A 19,574-nucleotide genomic window follows, 5' to 3' on the forward strand; every position below is an offset into this window, starting at 1 on the left:
GAAAAAGTCAGCCTACTATAAAGGCAAAGCAGTCATGCATTTAGTTTCTCCCTTTGTCCAGTACCTTTCATCTGCATTAGCAGGAATTACAAGTTTAGAAATCACTTACTACAAGATTCATTTAAGCCCACTGCCCATAGTAAAGATTTTTAAAGCAATACCTACTGCCAGGATAGCCTAGAATGCCTATGAACTCTAGACTTTTAAATCTATCCAATTTTATCAAAATCTGTAGCAGCAAAGTAAAAGCTAATCCAGACAGTATCTTTCTAGCTCATATATTCATGGTATTTTCTATATCATAGTTACAAATTTTGAGGAAAACAGATATCTCTCTAGGAATATAATATATCATAAGTGAAAGATTATGTCTGGGATGCTAATAACTTTCAATCATTATTAACACTTCTCCATAGGTTATCATGCAGTTTTTAATCTCTAAATAGCAAAAATTTCAAAGAACATGCATAAAATCTTCCTCATATAAGAAGTCTGCAAGTACTTCTGGATAATCTAACAGCATAATAATTTTAAGATTAGGCTTTTTTTGCCAAGGTATATGTCAGTAAGGCTAGCACTTGTTTAAAACAGATTACACTGAAATCTGAAGAACCCTTCCCACAGTGCTCCCCTCTGGAAAAGGCAAACTTTACAGTAGAGAGCAGGTGAGGGACTCTCCAGCCTTTTCCCTGCCTCTATTTTACTTCCTCTTGTCTCTACATCATTAAGTGTGATGTTGGACCATAAACAATGTTTTCTTGCATTCAGCAAACAGTTCCAATGCCACTAAATAGGAAGTCTTTTTTTTCTTTTTTTAAATATTTTTATTACATGGGGACTTGATCTGAGCTATACGTGGTTGACCAGAAAGATGATGTACTTTGCCTCAGAAATCGCTTAAATCATTTTGTGAAAGAAATTTGGTTTTGATGTACTGACCCTAAATGAGTATTTACTGGAGATGAAAATAGTCAGCTAAACATTTTTGGCAGTATTATGCAGCTTCTAAATAGTTGCACTGACCTATTAAAAAAACAAAACCCACACAGAAATCTATAGCCTTTTGGATTCAAGAAAGAAACCAGAAAAGTAGAATTTAAAACCTGAAAGGAACATGCACCTGTCAAAATGAAGTCATGCATTCTAAACCAGACAAATTGTTTGATTTTCAGTTTTCTTCATAGAGCCCTAAACTTCTAGACTAATTCAGAAACACTTGTGCAAATGACTATGAGGTAATACAGTCATGCAGACAGGAAAATTCACTGACTTTGTCTAACAGACCAATGCAGATACCTCTAAATGCCTATCTTCTCTGTAGGTCCTAAAAACGCTCATAACAGAAGTTGTTCGGTTTTTTTTTTATCAGTGTCAAGATATTTCCAAGAAAACAAAGTTATGATTGATCAGGTATACAACCTAGACCACTGATTAAACAAACCAAAAGCTCTCTACAGGGTTCAAAAACCAAAGAGCTTCAGAGAAGCTTCCTAGAAACATTTGACTTAACATGTCTTTTTTCGAAGAAGCTACCCCAGAAGTAGTGAGTAGGGTCAATTTCTGTATTGAGAAAGTATTTCCCAACAGAACGCAACTGTATGCAACTTGCCTAAAGTAAGCTTGAGACATACACACGCAAAAAAAGTGGACATAAACTTCAAGCACAGCCTTAGGATTCTTGAACTAGAAGATATGGGGACAAGCTACTGAATTATTTATATTTAGAAAGATTTAAGCTTGAATAGAAATTCATAAATAGCCAGTTCACAAGTTGCTGGTCAATTTACAAGTTGCTTTCATCATCCACCACCTCCCACCCCACCCCACCAAATTTTAAAGCATTAACACATTAAAAATTGAGCGGCCCCAGAAAAGTCTTAAAATCTGTTAGGGGATTCTTTTCAATCCATGCAGATTTTCACATGACTGCCTAGCGTATGGGCTGAGAAATTACGTACGAGCATTATGACTGCTTTCAAATGCAGCTGCTGGTCAAACTATTACTTGCATAATCAATAAGAAGCAAAACATTACACCGTCTCAAATGCTTAATAATAAAACTTTAAGGCAATCATTATAAAAAACAGAAGTACCAGATGTCACAGAAACGCTAACAAAATGTCTATTATTTCTCTGATTTTACAACACTTCCACCCCTTATATGCTTCTTCCCACCACCACCACACACACCCCAATTCTAAAAAAACCCCACCATTATTTTTTCTGCCTTTATTGGATAGAAATCCACAAGTTAATTTGAAGACCACAGGCCTGCTGGAATGCAATACAAACTTTTCTTAAAAGCAGAACATAGCTGTTGAATATGAATAAATCCATGAGAAGATATTGAGATTATAAATCCAGTTCATGAGGATTGCTGCTCACAGACAACAGGGAAAAAAATACTATATAGTATCAGTAAGAATACCTTATCTTAGACATTTTGAAGGAAAGCCAGTACAGCTCACCATAAAATATTCCATAGCAATATACATTTTCATAGCCAGTTTCACAGAGCAAAGTTACGAGTTCATAGTATTTATTTACACAATTTTTAGGAGACTATTTACCTCTTAAATGAAATTTGTAATTTAACAACGTTCATTGTTCAAATAGCTGCAAAAGCACTCTAACACCAAATTTCACAAATGCTTAACTGTTTTGCTTCTTATAAAGTAATGTACTTATTCCAGAACAAAACTGCTTCTCACTTTTCAAATGCTGAATTTCTCCAAAGTTCCTTTTCAGACTTTTCACATTTGTATGAGGATGAGAGCCATATTATACTGCTAGGCATATTAAGAAAAAGGCTTGATTGGATGAATATAGCACACTTCTTTCCCCCACAAGGACAGTCAAGCAGTGAGCAGTGGAGCAGGTTTGCCCACAGAGGCCGTGCAGTCTCCATCTAAAAGGGTTTCAAGACCCAACTGGATGAAGCCCTGAGCGACTTGGTCTGACCGCAGAGCTGATCCATCTATGAGCAGGAGGTTGGGCTAGAGATCTCCCGAGGTCCCTTCTAGATCCCTTCCTTATGTCAAATTCAAATACAACTTCTGAACTGACAATCACAGGAACTTTTCTTCCCCTGTCCTAGAAATTCTTTCCCAGAATATTTCTTTTCCTCAGTAAGATATCTCAGGACAGTCTGTTATTATGTAAGTATTATGCAATTAGTATGCTACCACTGCATTTTATAAGTTATGGATGCTCTTTTATTTGCATGTATTACTCAAGTAGGCATATTACCTGACTACCTTGCTCTCTCCTTCTTCCTAGCTTCTAGTGTCTAGCTTTCAAATAGAACTATTTAGGAACCACTTGAATTCCTACCTGGTCCTTACAAAAGCCCCTTGATCTTTTCTGCCTTTGTTAGAACTGACAAAAATTCACTCAAGTGTAAAAAGCACCCTTAGGCCACCTTTGTGACATGAAGCAATCACCAAGTGATTATGTGTACAGACCCAAGTCCAAGACATGTAACTTGTACATGGTGCAAAACTATATTGAAAACAAGAAGTGAAAGTACTTTCTGATCACAGCGTAGCTGTAGTCTTTAACATTTTAGACATGCCATATGAGCTAGAATATAAATCGTAACTAATTCAGTTTACACATTGTCCAAAGTTGTGTTTCAATTGCAAACACCAACAACACCCCACTCCACCACCACCAAACAAAAAACCCTAAATAAATCTGTATCTGGGCATTAAGACCACGATGAACACTCTCAAGGGGGGAGGGGAATAAAAAATATATATATATATATCATACTCCAGAGCTCTAGAGCATCAGAACAACAACTCATTTGAAATGGAAGAATCCATGCAAATTTTTTAAAGGGAAATCACACCTCAAAAATTTTCTGGAATTCCCTAAAAGAATAAATCATATGCAGAGATAAGGGAGACAAAGTTAAGTCTTAGGAAAATTCAAGTAAAATACTCAAATTCCCTTCACCAAAGGCTCTTAAAGTAAGCAGAGAATGAAGCAAACTCCTTGCAGGGATTAGAAAAAGAAAAAAACAGTTAAGAGAAAAGAAACAGAATAAGCAAAAGAAAAATTTCACTTTTCACAGTAGAGAGAAATTCCAGGTGAGTCCCAGCACTCTGCCCTAGAACTTGTTGTTCAACATATCCATAAGCGAGTCATAAAAAGGGTGAAAACAAGGTGACAAAGTTCACTGATGACATAATACAATTCAGAGTAGAAAAGTTAAGAGGGCAATACAGCAGAATTTGATGGAATCAGTGACAGGGAAATAAAATGGCAGATTAAAATTAATGTAGATAAATTTAACCAATGCAATTATGAAGAAACAATTTTAATTCCACATATAGAATGATTACTACTCAGGAATGTGATTCTAGATCAGTGTTCCATGAAAGACACCAGTTTAATATTCAGCAGTGGTTAAAAAAGTATATTGAGTGATATGCACCATTAGAAAAAAGATCATTATATTACTACATAAACATGTGATGTGCCTGCCTGATTGTTCTTGCTAACCCTCTGCTTCTGGCTATTTTAACCATTTTTCTTATATCTATGTAAGGATCTTCCCTCTTATCCCATTATTGCTTACTTTGTTCAGAAACCTTAAGCAATGCACATTGTGGAATAGTCTATTTATAGAAACACAAGTGGAAGATGCTGACAGAAGGATAAAGAACACTGTCAAATGTATGGAAAAAATTATCAAGTAGGTTTCTCCAAGCAGCAATAGAAACATCTGTAGAAAGATGCAATAGGAATTTACTAAACAGAGGGACATGAAGCGGGGAGGAATAGAAATCAATTGCCATTGCCTTCTTACACTAAGACACAAAAAATTATGTAAAGGGGGTTTAAAACAGGAGGTGGTGGCACTTCACACAGTTTACTCTCATGATGTAAAATGTCTTGCCACTTCCTTTTTGGGGACACTGGGAACACATTCCTGTTTAAATGTAGACTAGACAAGCTTACGGAACAGAAATCTTCTGTTAAACATTAAAACACCATATCAGTCTTTGAGCCAGAAGCCATTGAGGGTAGGAAAAGCATCTAAGAGAATGATCACCATGTGCTTGCCACATTCTAAAAGCTCTGCTTTAAACACTACTGTATTGTCAAAAAAAAATACTTCTCACAGAAATAATATACAAACAGCATTTTATGCTTTATAAAACTGCAAGGTGATTTATTTGGTGTTGAAAATAGTTTTCTTCCTAAAACACAAAAAGACATAATACATGGAGAATTTTGTCTCAAAAGCATAGTCTAATTAGATAATTCACATGCTTTACCATGTGATATCTCCATGCTCAGTGGCTAAGTTTGGAACTACAGTGCTAAAGTACCAAGTCTTATTTATATAATCAAGTTTTTACTGCTCTAGTCTAGCATACTTCTCTCTGGATTCAGAAATCTTCCAGATTAGTTGCTAATCCTCTAGGCTCTGACAAACTCAGAACAGCAAAAGTGATCTCTCAGCATGAACGTAAGAATTATGTGTTTTAAAGACCGCAGCTAATTATTCCTTGCAATGATTCAGAGTTCAAATATAGCATTATTTTAAATTAAGATAGTATAAAAATTTAGAGTTGCATTAACAGCCCTAAGAAAACAACATGGTTTATCTCTAATTATTCAGATTTAACAGGAAAACTAACATTTTTTCATAGGACAATGTGGTAGGTTGTATTGATCCCGACCAGGAGACCACTGCACATTTAGGAGTTAGTGATCCACATAACAGTTAACCCAAGTAGGCCCAAGCCTGTGCTGTGCTGCATGTATAGCTTGGCCTTCAGGCCTGTGTTGTGCTGCACAAATTCCTTGGCTGCAGGGCAAACTCCCACTTGGTACCTGCGATTACACCACCTGCACAGCCTTGCCTTTATCTAAAAGTGCAGCAAGAAGTTATCAGGCAAACATCCTTTATGAATAGAGTTGTTTTCTTGTAAGAAAATATATAATAGTTTGAATGACCAAGAGAGAGCTGCTTTCCACAGACAGGATCTGTACAGTGTTGATACCGAAATACTAAGGAGACATACGGTTCTCTTTGTCGAAACAAAGTAGCTAAATGTTCGGTAGACTGGACATTCCATAGATAAAAGGAATCCTTGAAGCTCTGTGTACAGGGGTGGAATAGATAAGGAAGTTATGCTGAAATCAGCTACTGCAACTAGGTGAAAAGACTGAGTTCAATTAGCGGACATGGTGAGGAAGACTATCGACGACCACCAGAGGACCCTGGAAGACCACCAATGAACATAAGAGCGCATGCGTTAAAGACTTTTACATATGTTAATGAGTTCCAGGAAATAACATGAATATGCTAATCATTTCTCGGAAATCTAATGAATATGTATATTCTGATTGTACATAACTCCTATACTTGAGCAGCCCGGTGCACACACTAGGTGGAGCGATCCCCTGTGCACCCAGCGCTGCAATAAAGAATGCCTGCTTTCTAAAACTCCAAATTGAGTCTTAGAGAGTTTTTCATCTGCTGACTTACGGTAACAGTTTTGGTGACCCAGATGGGACCCTGTTCTTGAGCCTCGATGGATCCTGGGATCACGGAACCTCAGCCGGCACCGAGGGATTCTCGGAGAGGACTTCTCCCGATCCCCGGACCAAAGAGCCCCTGAGCAAAGAACACTGCTTTGTGAGTAATAAGGCATTCTTTTTGGAAATTTTGGAAGGGGTTAGAGTCCCCACTCAAAGGGGTTAGAGTCCCCATTAGGAGTTAGAGTCCCCACTCGAAGGGGTTAGAGACCCCACTCGAAGGGGTTAGAGTCCCCACTACCTGCCCGTCAGATGCAGTGAAAGCTCCGCAGGGTTGCGTTTAGGACCCGGGCTAGGGGTTAGAGTCCCCACAAGGGGTTAGAGTCCCCGCTCAAGATAAACATCAAGAGCAACCGCAGTAACAATTATTGTGAATACTTGTCTATTATTGTAAGTATTTGTCTGATATAGTAATTAGTTATTTGTATTATTGTTGCTGTACAAAAGGCTCGTCTGTGTGTGATTCTATTACTGAAAGTATTTGTTTGTAGTTATTTGTATTGTTGTTGTTGTACGAAAGACTTGTTTGCATGTGTGATTCCCTGTATATAAAATGGGCGCTGGATCATCCGCCGGATCATCCACAGGCGGGGGAATTCTAAAGAAATCACCTTTGGGTTGTTTTTTAATACATTGGAAACAAATTGCAGGATCCCCTGGTGGGGTCGCAAAAAGGGACGATCTAATTAAGTATTGTAATCAATGGTGGCCACTATACAAACTAGAAGACGGAGAAAAGTGACTAAGGAATGGTACTTTGAATTATAATACTCTGTTACAACTAATGCTGTTTCTAAGGAGAGAAGGATAATGGGATGAGGTATTGTGTGCTGATATGTTCTTCACATTAAGGCAGCATCCTGAGTGGTAAAAGGAGTGTGGAATTAATTTGGCCCCAACTGATCCTCTGGTATTGGCATTGGAAAAGGAGAAACGAGAGAAAGAAAAAGGGAAAGGATTAAAGAGGTGTTGTTTGGCATGCAGTATTGGACAGAGATGTTTGAAGTTGACCCAGAATGAGCAGGAAGAGGATTTAGAGATGTTAGTGGCTCCAGGGTTGAGGCAGAGGCCTCAAAATCATGAACTTGAGCCCTTTGGGGCAGAGGGTGGATTGGACGATGAGTCCGAGAGAGATGTTGCAGGGGCCACGCCGGTGGCAAGGAGAACTCGTAATCGACAGGGAACTGCGTTGCAAGCTCCGTTGAGACAAGCAGTAGGGCATGATGGTTCGGTTGTAGTGAAAGTGCCTTTTTCGATTACAGATTTAAATAATTGGAAAATAGCTGCCGGTAGTTATAGGGATGATTCCGATCGAGTGGCTAGTGCTTTTGAAATGATGATAAAAACTCAGGATCCAGATTGGAAAGATATCGAAGTTATCATGCAAGTACTGTTTGACAGTACAGAGAGGGAGATGATTCGTAAGACGGCAAGGACTCAGGTTGAAGCCCAAATAGCGGCAGGGACATTACAAGGACAATTGGAACATCATTTTCCCTCGGCAGATCCTGGCTGGGACCCTAATGATAATGGGCAGAAATTGTTATTAACGCAATATCAGAGGTGGGTTTGTTTGGTATAAGAAATGCTATACCAAAAGCGATAAATTGGTCAAAATTATACGAGATTAAGCAGGACAGAAAGGAGTCTCCCACCGATTTCCTAAATAAATTGAAAGAAGCTACTTGGAAGTATACCACTCTGCATCCTGAATCAGAGGAAGGGAAGAATCAATTAGCAACTTTGTTTATCGGGCAGTCTGCTGATGATATCCGAAGAAAGCTGCAGAAATTACAAGGAGCAGATGCCAGGGACCTGGGAAAATTGTTGGATGTGGCTTGGGTGATTTATAGGAACAGAGATCAGCAGAAAGAAAAGGGAAATGCTAGACTGATTGCAACACTAGGAGGAACCTATGGTCCTCGAGAAGGACCCAGGGGAGGATTTAGAGGCGGTTATCAAGGAAGAGGACGTGGTAGAGGATTCCCAAGGTTCCCAATAGGAGAGACACAGTGTGTTTATTGTAAAAGAAAGGGGCACTGGAAACAAGAGTGCCCATCGTTGCACAAATTGGGGGAACAAGACACTCCCGTGTTAGCCATAGAGGCAAGAGACGGAAAAAGACCGGAGGGATCTTCCCCAGCAGAGCCTCTGGTTAAAATTAAGCTGGGGGAAGATGAAACTGAAATAGAATGTTTAGTCGATACAGGGGCCACTTATTCGGTTTTGAACACGAAGAAACATGAGTTAGGATATGATACCATGAGAATTATTGGTGCGACAGGAAAGCCGGAGACACGACCCTTCTTTAAACCCTTAAAATTTAAAATTGGAAAACAGTGGGTAACGCATCAGGTTTTGTATCTACCAGGCGCACCAAAACCTTTAATAGGCCGAGATTTATTAGAAAAACTAGAAGCTGAAATAAAGTTCAAAAATGGAGAAGTAGAAGTGTCAATGCCTGAATCTAAATTTGTCCAAGCTTCAATATTGTTATTGCAGGCAATTGAGCAGGTGGAAAGAAAAATCCCGGCTGAAGTTGACGATGCAGTGATTCCTGTCGTCTGGGCAGGAGAAATACCTGGAAAATCAATGAGGGCTGAACCCGTAAGGATAGACCTTATACCAGGATCAGCACCGGTAAGACTGAAACAGTATCCCTTAAAGTTAGAAGCTAAACTTGGGTTGGTACCTATTATACAGAAATTTTTAGAATATGGGTTATTAAGAGAACGTGAATCTAAGTATAATACTCCAATTTTACCTGTTAAGAAAGCTGACGGGAAATCTTATAGGTTAGTCCAGGACCTGAGGGCAGTGAATCAAATTGTCCAGGATATACACCCAGTGGTAGCAAACCCATACACACTATTAACTGCTCTCACTGAAGATCAGGGGTGGTTTACAGTCTTAGATTTAAAAGATGCCTTTTTCTGCATTCCACTTGACTCCGGAAGTCAGGAATTGTTCGCCTTGGAGCGGGAAAACCCTGAGATGGGAAGAAGGACTCAGTATACCTGGACAGTATTACCACAAGGATTCAAAAATAGTCCAACGATTTTTGGAAATCAACTAGCAAAAGAGTTAGAATTATGGAGACAAGATAATAAAAATGGAGTAATGTTACAATATGTTGACAACATACTATTAGCCGGGAACTCCCGAGAAGAATGCTTGGAACTGACAATCAGTTTATTAAACTTCCTCGGACTTAGCGGTTATCGAGTGTCAAAAGGGAAGGCTCAAATTGCACAAGAAACTGTAACATATTTAGGCTTTGAAATTCTGAGGGGACAGAGACAGTTAAGCAATGAAAGGAAAGAAGCTATTTGCCAACTTCCAGAACCTCGAAATGTTCATGAATTGAGAACCTTTCTAGGAATGGTGGGATGATGTCGCTTATGGATTGTTAATTATGGACTAATGGTAAAACCCTTATATGAGTTACTGAAATCATCGAAAGGTCCCCTGCAATGGACAAACGAAAGTCGGAATGCATACATTCAACTTAAAAGGGCCTTGATGAAAGCCCCAGCCTTAGGGCTGCCTAATTTAGAAAAGCCTTTTGAACTGTTCACCCATAAAAGGCAAGCAGTAGCCCTCGGCGTTTTAACCCAACGCTTGGGAGAATATAAACGAGCAGTGGCATATTTTTCCAAGCAATTGGATCCAGTAAGCCAGGGATGGCCCGGATGTTTAAGAGCAATGGCTGCAACGGTACTGTTAACACAAGAGGCTCGGAAGCTCACCATGGGACAAAAAATAACTGTTTATGTTCCACACATGGTAACTACAGTATTGGACCAGAAGGGTGGACATTGGTTGTCTCCTAGTAGAATGCTAAAATATCAAGTGGTACTAATAGAACCAGATGATGTGACCTTAAAGACTACTGCCATAATTAATCCTGCTATGTTCCTCTCAGCTCGACAAGAAGAAGGTAAACCTGAACATGACTGCCTGCAGACCACTGAAGAAGTCTATTCAAGCAGGCCCGACTTGAAGGATGTTCCCTTGCAGAATCCAGATTGGGAACTATACACGCACGGCAGCAGTTTTATGAAAAAAAGGAAAGCGAGTATCAGGATATGCAGTTACCGCTGTCGAGATGGTGGCAGAGGCATAAGCATTGCCCACTAAAACATCTGCCCAAAAGGCTGAATTGATTGCCCTCACTCGGGCTTTGCAGCTAAGTAAAGACAAGCGCGTAAATATTTGGACTGACTCGAAATATGCTTTCAGAGTAGTGCATGCGCATGGAGCGATCTGGAAAGAAAGGGGACTATTGTCCGCACAAGGGGCAGAGGTGAAACATAAGGAAGAAATTTTGAGTTTATTAGAAAGTATAAAAGCCCCTGCTGCTGTCGCCATTATGCATTGTAAAGCTCATCAATCGGGACGAACCACTCAGGAGCAAGGAAATAAGCTGGCTGATTTAGCTGCAAAGCGGGCTGCAGAAAAAGGCACAGAGGAGAAAGTGCTAGCTATAGTGCCAGAAAAGAGAATTTCCCTCCAGAAAAACCCTATTTATGATAAGCAAGATTTAAAATTAATCGAAACTTTACAACCAGAAAGACGAGAGGACGGATGGGCAGTTACACCTACAGGTCTAGTAGTCATACCTCATTCCCTCATGAATAATTTAGTAAAGGAAGAACACAACGCTGTGCACTGGGGAACTGAAAATTTGCTAAAATATTTGCAGAAGTCAGTTATTAGCAGGAACATGGTAGAAATTATTAAATCAGTCACACAAAGATGTGAAATATGCTGTAGGAACAATCCAAAAACACAGAATAAAATTCAGTTTGGAAAAACTACCGAGGGACAGGCACCTGAGGAATATTGGCAAATAGATTTTACCGAATTGCCAAGAAAAGGAGGGCTAAAGTATTTGTTGGTCCTCGTGGATACATATCCAGGTTGGCCTGAGGCCTTTCCATGTCGCACCAATAAGGCGAAAGATGCAGTAAAAATATTGTTGAAAGAAATAATTCCAAGATTTGGAGTACCTCTAGGGATGTCATCAGATAGAGGTCCACATTTTATAGCCAGGGTAATTACTGAAATAAGCAGACTGTTAGGTATTAGTTGGGATTTACATACCCCTTATAGGCCTCAATCTAGTGGTAAAGTAGAGAGAATGAATTACACCCTTAAAACTCAGTTAAGCAAGATATGTCAGGAAACCTCAATGAATTGGACACAAGCTTTACCTCTAGCTTTGTTAAGAATTAGAATCCAACCACGAGGTAGGCAACATCTCAGCCCGTACGAGTTGATGTACGGACGACCGTACCAAATACCTGGACTACCAGGAGAGATGTGAATACAAGGGGAAAGTGATGCAAGAAATTACTTAATTGCCCTCGGGAAAGTTTTACGAGAACTAAATAGATATGTGATTTTAAATAAATCTATAGGTCTTGATTCCCCAGCGCATCCATTCCAGCCTGGCGATTGGGTATACATCAAATCTTGGACTTCTGAACCGCTACAAGAGAAATGGAAAGGACCATTTCAAATCCTGTTAACTACACATGCAGCAATTATAAGAGAAGGAGAAGAGGGCACCTTACCCACTGAAATTCGAAAGGTAATCTGGGACAATGCAACTAAATTTGAAAAGGAATTCCAGTCTTGGTGGTATTTGGTTAATTTCACTTATGACCCTATCAACAATAAGGCCACAGCTTTTGTTTTAACAATTCACAATGCTTCAGTATACACCATATACCCAATTATTGCATTAGGATTAAATCACAATGGAGCTATACTCTATCCACTAGAACATAGAGTATGGGCCCAACAAAATGGAAACAAGTGGCAAACTGTCGATGTTAGCACATGTGTTGTACGAGAACAGCAGAGATTTATTTGTGAAAGTAACACCATCAAAGCCCAAGACATTTGTCTCGACACTGAGCAAAATGTTTGCCGTTTTGAAATATATCCCAATGAAACATCTGAAACCGTACTCGTATATATTGGAAAAGGATGTGTTTGTATGAGAACCCTTTGTGACTTTATCTTTGTAGATGAAGTTACTGTAGATACAAGCAACCGCTCAATTATATGTGTTTGTAACTTTACTAACATTATGGGATGTGACTTTAATTATTCAGCTCCTGTTACATCTTATCAATTGTTGCAATCAAATTATACATTAAGTGAAGACTTATTGCCTGCTCCCATCGGAATGAATCTTACATTGGTAAAGAAACTATTACAACACAATGATCTGTGTCGACTGATAGAACGTGTCCGAAATAATGGACACAAAATTCTTATCACCATTCATCATGATACAAAAGAAATACATCAAATTTTGGAAAGAGTAAAGAAAGATGGAGAACATCACTGGTGGGAAACTCTTCTCAGATGGTCACCGACAGCAACAGGAGTGCTTAACCTTATGCTTCATCCAGTGGTAATTTTACTAACTGATCTCAATATGTTTGCTGCTTATAATTATACTGTACATAAAGGTTTGGTACATGATGAGACAAATAACCCAACTAAGCATATACTATTAATATACTCTGCCCTTTATGCACTGTCCCATTTACTATTGAACTTTGTTAACTCTCTTAATGAAGTGAGGATTGTAGCTTGCTAGCTACGAATCCTCAAAAGAAAAGGAGGGATTGATACCGAAATACTAAGGAGACATACGGTTCTCTTTGTCGAAACAAAGTAGCTAAATGTTCGGTAGACTGGACATTCCATAGATAAAAGGAATCCTTGAAGCTCTGTGTACAGGGGTGGAATGGATAAGGAAGTTATGCTGAAATCAGCTACTGCAACTAGGTGAAAAGACTGAGTTCAATTAGCGGACATGGTGAGGAAGACTATCGACGACCACCAGAGGACCCTGGAAGACCACCAATGAACATAAGAGCGCATGCGTTAAAGACTTTTGCATATGTTAATGAGTTCCAGGAAATAACATGAATATGCTAATCATTTCTCGGAAATCTAATGAATATGTATATTCTGATTGTACATAACTCCTATACTTGAGCAGCCTGGCACGCACACTAGGTGGAGCGATCCCCTGTGCACCCAGCGCTGCAATAAAGAATGCCTGCTTTCTAAAACTCCAAATTGAGTCTTAGAGTTTTTCATCTGCCGACTTACGGTAACAGTGTGCAATAGAAAATCCATCTGCGGTCCATCCAATGCTGCATGAACATGGGGTTCCCAGCATCTGAAGGGACATAAGTTTTACTAGCAATCTATGTTCCCCTTCTTATTATGTCTTAATATGATAACTGCTTTAATAAGCCATTTGTTGTCAGGCCTTTCTTATTGAGATCCAGAAAGGACCCTGCCTCCCTGCCCTGATCAGTGTAGAACATGGGTTGACCCCAGCCAGAAGCCAAACACCCACCCTGCCTCTCACACACCCCTCTCCCACAGGATGGGGAGAAAATAGAAGGAAGTAAAAACAAACAAAAAACCAACCCCCCACACACACTCATGGGTTGAGATAAAGACAGTTTAATAGGGAAAGCTAAGCAAAAGGAGGAATTCATTCACTACTTCCCATTGGCAGGCAGATGTCCAGACATTTCCTGGAAATCAGGGCCTCAGTGCACATAAGGGTTGCTTGGGAAGACAAACACCATAACTACAAATGCCTCCCCCCCCTTCTTCCTTTCCTTGAGCTTTGGTTGCTGAATACAACATCACAGGGATGGGGGGGGGGGGGGATGGACACACGACACCACCACCTTTGATACTGTGCAAGCACTGCTCAGCAATAGCCAAAACTCTGGTATGTTATCAACACTGTTTTAGGCACAAGTCCAAAGCACAGACTGCTATGAAGAAAGTTAACTCCATCCCAGCCAGACCCAATACAGACCAAAAAACAATGCTCCATGAAGCTAGATATAGAACTAGATATCCAAACTGCCAACTTGATTCCCTTGTTTACTACTAAGAAGTCATTTTAAACTCTACAAGAAAGAAATTTAAGAAGCCAGCTCACTGGACTGAAAGATCTATCGGTGAAGTTTCATAGCATTTAATCATGCTACATCTGTTTCACCATCCTATACTTTTTATGAAATATTAGAAACAAGAATGCCAGTACTAAGAGTAAAATCTGCAATTATTTGGGTATGCACTACATGTGTATCACTAAAACAGAATTTAATAAATAATGGCTGGTAAAACTGTAGATCTCAAAATACAGTTTCATTTTTAGAAAACTTTCATTATGTTGCTCAAAACAGAGTTATCTGTCTCCACACTAGCTGAGGCATTTTATAGTGTCTGAGAACAAGAGACTAAAGTAAGATTAATTCACAAAGAAGTACACAGGTATGTTTTCACCTTACATATCCCATTTGACGAGTTTTCCTACAAGATCACTTTAAACAGTATGGTATTGTAATTTGCTAAAAGGCTTCCTTAGTGTGGCATTACTCTACTGACAATAGGCTGCATAAAAATGAAGTATTGAAGTATGTCATGAAATTTAAAATATTCATACCAAGTTTTATACTATCAGTGTTCACAACATTGCAAACACAATGTCCATGGCATCCTTTACTTCAACTTCTGAAGTTCACCAAGATCGGAATAATACAGCCAATGGAAACTGATTTGATTTCAGTGGAATTTACTTAAACATACTCTTTCCCTTATTACTTTTGAGCCAGTAACTGAATTTGTAACAGGTCATTTGCTCAGCATTTATATTTTAGTTCTTCAATTCAAGAAAGCCAATGCCTTCAACAGGGAGAAGTTAGTTACAGATAAGTTAAAACAGAAGTTTGTTACTCTCAAGCTGGGGGGGGAAAGCCTTTTGCAACCTAACTTGCTCATAAATACTTTTCCACTTTGTCAAATCAAATTAGTTTAATTTTTATTCCGATTTTTCTGTCCTATCAAAAATACCCTTATTAGCAGAAAAAGCAGCTCACCAAAATTTTTTTTCTGTAATTTCTTCTTCATCAGGAGCCTAAAGGCAAGCTTCCACTTTCAAATGCCAGAACTGCACTTCCACTGATTTCAAAGAGACATCTGCATGTATATCTAAAGCCATGATCTGCCCCTGTTTTAAGTCTGAATAAGCTCATTCATTAACATCTCAGCAAGGAGAGTTCTAACAATATGACAGCCACATGACTATCACAGGGAGGTATAAGAACTACAGTAACAAAAAAGGAAACAGACTATTTAGTCAGGAATTGTAAAACAGACCCTAAGCTGATAAAAGTACAACTTTAATACAGCTATACCAATGTACAGAAGATAAGGCCTATTTTCCTCTCTTGTAGGAGATGCATTACAGGAACACAAATTCCCTTAAGGGCATAACTGGGGGGGGTGGTTAAACCTGAGATCATTTTATAAGTTAATAATTTGTATCATTTTAATAGCTAAATTTGTAGACTGGTAGAACAGCATATTTTAGTACTCAGAAGTACTATTTTAATCCTTTATCCAGTTTTAACAAATATTCAATCCATTCATATGAAAAACAGGTTAGTGCCTTTGTCAGCTATGGATTTATTTTCCATTTAGTTTTAACCTTCAAAGTTACAGAAAGACAAATCAAAGCTCTTGATTTTTTTCACTTCTCTACTTGTGCCTTTCACTTCTATATATTGACATCCTCCTTTATTTCCTTCACTATGTCATCCACCTTGATAAAAGCCAAACTGAAAATAGCACTGAAAGTTTACATTTCTTAATAAGTTAACAGACCTCTGCTAGAGTTAGTTTCCCATTCTTACTTTATGGGAATGATGGGTTACCCATCATATGTATATGATGGGTTACCCCATCATATATATCTGGAGTACTAAATGGGAGCTGCTGTATGCAATCTTAGAAGAGCAAGAATACATCAGATTTCAACTGAAGTTCTTGAATGAGTCCAGCCTGCTTTTTAGAAGATCTATTTCTAAAAGAGATCTGAAAGACTCCAACACAGAAGTGACGTTACAAAAAGCATGAAGCAGTCATTTCAGAACTAACCTCCCAACAAAACCTTAATGCTGTTTAAAAACTTTTGGCATAAACAATGCTTTCAGCACATTTAATTTTGTGAGTAAACAAATATTAAATACACTACTCAGGAACATCTGAATATGAACAGTCTTAAAACATTAAGAGCTAGGAAGTCAGGTTTAAAATAAAGTTTTAAACCTCCTTTGAAAAGTTGGAATAACTTACCACACACAGTGAGATAAATTATTGTCTTGCTCAGTTTTGTATTTGTGCCCCTTCAAAAACTGTCTATGACAATTATCTATTTTGTTACTTGATGCGCCCCCCCCCCCCCAGGTTCCTCTGCTCCCATCTCATGCTCTGGGATCGCTGACTACAAGACAGAACTGGTTATATCATCTCAGCCTGGCACACCCTGCCTCAAACAAGTCACCTATCCTCACCTACTGCAGAAAGTTCAGGAGGTGTCACCTCAGATCTGTTATTAAAGCATCCTATGGGCACACATGTACAAAGGAAAAGCCTTAAGCTACCTGAAAGACATTGCTACTAAAAAGTACTTATGTACCACTAGTGCACTTACAAAGTCATACACAAAGTAATCTTTCCTACAGATCCTTCAAGTGTGTGTACAGCCTCTTTTAAGTTAATCATATCTTAGCATAATGGGAAAGGACTGGGAGAAAAAAAAAAAGTGTAATAAATTTTGTGGTGGGTTAATCTTGGCCACCTGCTCATCCAGCCTCTCTCTCTCACTCCTCCTCAACAGAAGGGGGGGCACAAATAGAATGAAAAAGCTCAGGGATCAAGATAAAGATCACTTACCGATTGCCATAACAGGCAAAACAAACTCCACTTGGAGAAAAATGTATTTTATTCCCAATTAAAAGGGATTTGTATAGTGAGAAACAAAGATAAAAAACTAAAACACCTTCCCCCCACAGCTCAACTTCACTCCTTCATTCCTGACGACTCTACCTCTCCCCCCTGCCCCACGGGGCGCGGGGGAGATAGGGAATAGGGGGGTTACAGACAGTACATAACAGTTCATCTCTGCTGCTCCTTCCTCCTCACACTTTTCCCCTGCTCTAGCATGGCTCCTCTCCGTGGGCTACAGTCCTTCAGGAAAAAAATCTGCACCTCCTTCCTCTCTGACTTCAGTGTTTACAGGGTTGTTTCTCACACTTCCCCCCAGGCAACACTTTGCCCTTTCTTAAATATGCTTTCACAGAGGCACCACCAACTTCGCTGATTGACTCAGCTGTATCCTGCGGTGGGTCCCTTGCCGAGCCAGCTGGAACTGGCTGTGTCCAGCACTGGACAGCCCCTTAAACCTCCTCACAGAGGCCACCCTTGCAGTTCCCTTACTACCAAAGCTTTGCCATGTACATCCAAAACAGTTATTCAAATTGCATGATAATTCTATGGCCTTGTCTCACCATGAGGCACCTACCATCAACACTTCTAAGAACTCCAAAGAACAGCTAAGCTTTATTTTGAAGCACTCAGTAAAATATTATCTACTTATTTACTACTATGATTCTATGATTCTATACTGTCTGATTACAAATAATGTCTCCGCCTAGGAGAAACTAACAATTAATGCCCTTGGGGCTGGCAGACAGCCGAAAGATGACCGCAGCGCAGGCAGGACTAGGGGCCGACACGGCCTCATGGTCCTCCAGCCTGTGCCGGCTAAAACCCTCAGAGGGAGGGGAGGGAGGGACGGACACACTCCCCCCAGCTGCCGCGCGGCATCCTTCAACTTCCAGAAAGTTTCCACAGGCACTGATGCACCCCAGGATAACAATTTCCTGTGCAGCTCGCCCATAACAAAGCAAAGAAGCAGGAAAAGCACCAGCCAGAGCGCTCGTCACCACAAATGACCTAGCCTGGCCCGAACCACAGCAATGTCCGCATACCGCTATTCCACTGCCAGCTGGTCCCCTCCTCGGTCCGCACTGCCCAGGGCTGCCGCCTGGCACTCACCATGCCACTGCTGCTCACCTTCAGGCCGATCCTCTTCACCAGCATGATGCAGCCGCCCCACCTGACACTGTCACCTTCTCGCGGCAGCACCATGGCCTCCACTTCCCAGGCCAGGGCTGGCGGCAACTCCGGCTTCATTTCGCTCCCACCATCCTCCCAGAGAAACCGGACAGGCGAAAAAGCTGACACAGACCTAACGCGAGATAACCTCCCACCCACATCAGCTGGGTGGAGGGACCTCTATCAAACTCACACAACCACACAGACCAGACTCAACCCCGACTCACATCCTTCTCTTCACCTCAGCGGAACTACGCCACTCCGGAATAGCATAAAAGGCTGGAAGCTGAGGAAAAAAAGGAGGTGCAACCCCCTGCCTCGCCCACTGTGCGGTGGTTAATGGCAGCTGCCTTGCATTCCCAGTCAAGGTGCCCTGACCTGTTTTACAAGTCCTGGGAGAGGCATGACTGGTGAAAATTCCTCACCTGATCAGAGAAATAAATCTTTTTAAAACTGGTGTCATGTGTAGTTTCATTAAACCTTGTTGGATTCCTTGCTGTTCCATCATCGCAAAGGTGTAATTGGGAGCTCGGTTTCCTCTTACTTGATTATTACAAGTCCACATGATTATTAAAAAAAGTATTTAAACACTTCTTACCTCTTGGTTCTCCATATGTGTGCAAATAGAGTGTTTTCAGATAACATAGTAATGAAAATAAAGTTTGTGACTACTAATGTGCCATGAAAAATCAATATAGCAAGTGAACTTCTAGTCAGGAATAAACTATTGACCAGAGAGCTAAAAATGTCAGTGCATGGTCAATGATGAGAGGCTTTCATTCTGCAAATACTTGCTTCTATCTTAATATATCATTGAAGTCAATTCATCACTCTCTCAGGTGTTTACAGCTAAGTACAAAGGTATTTACAGAAACAGAACTCTTTTGTTTGCTGGAATAATAATTATTAATTTAAAATGCTATTTTATGTATCTATTTTGTGAGTGTATAACAAGCTGTATACTTGCTAATTATAACACATTGTGAAATTTCTTTATC

At 39.8% G+C, this 19,574-nt stretch overlaps 1 long non-coding RNA gene across 1 annotated transcript; it reads left to right on the plus strand.

The window, feature by feature from the left end:
• Window positions 1-6,415: 6,415 nt before the first annotated feature.
• Window positions 6,416-13,630, plus strand: LOC143172121 (uncharacterized). The gene is made up of 3 exons (XR_012997298.1): window positions 6,416-6,658; window positions 9,061-9,198; window positions 11,982-13,630. It is a non-coding gene; the product is annotated as an uncharacterized LOC143172121 (long non-coding RNA).
• The last annotated feature ends 5,944 nt before the right edge of the window (window positions 13,631-19,574 follow it).

The sequence above is a fragment of the Aptenodytes patagonicus genome, chromosome W (genome assembly GCF_965638725.1).
Source record: "Aptenodytes patagonicus chromosome W, bAptPat1.pri.cur, whole genome shotgun sequence".
Taxonomy (NCBI): Eukaryota; Metazoa; Chordata; class Aves; order Sphenisciformes; family Spheniscidae; genus Aptenodytes; species Aptenodytes patagonicus.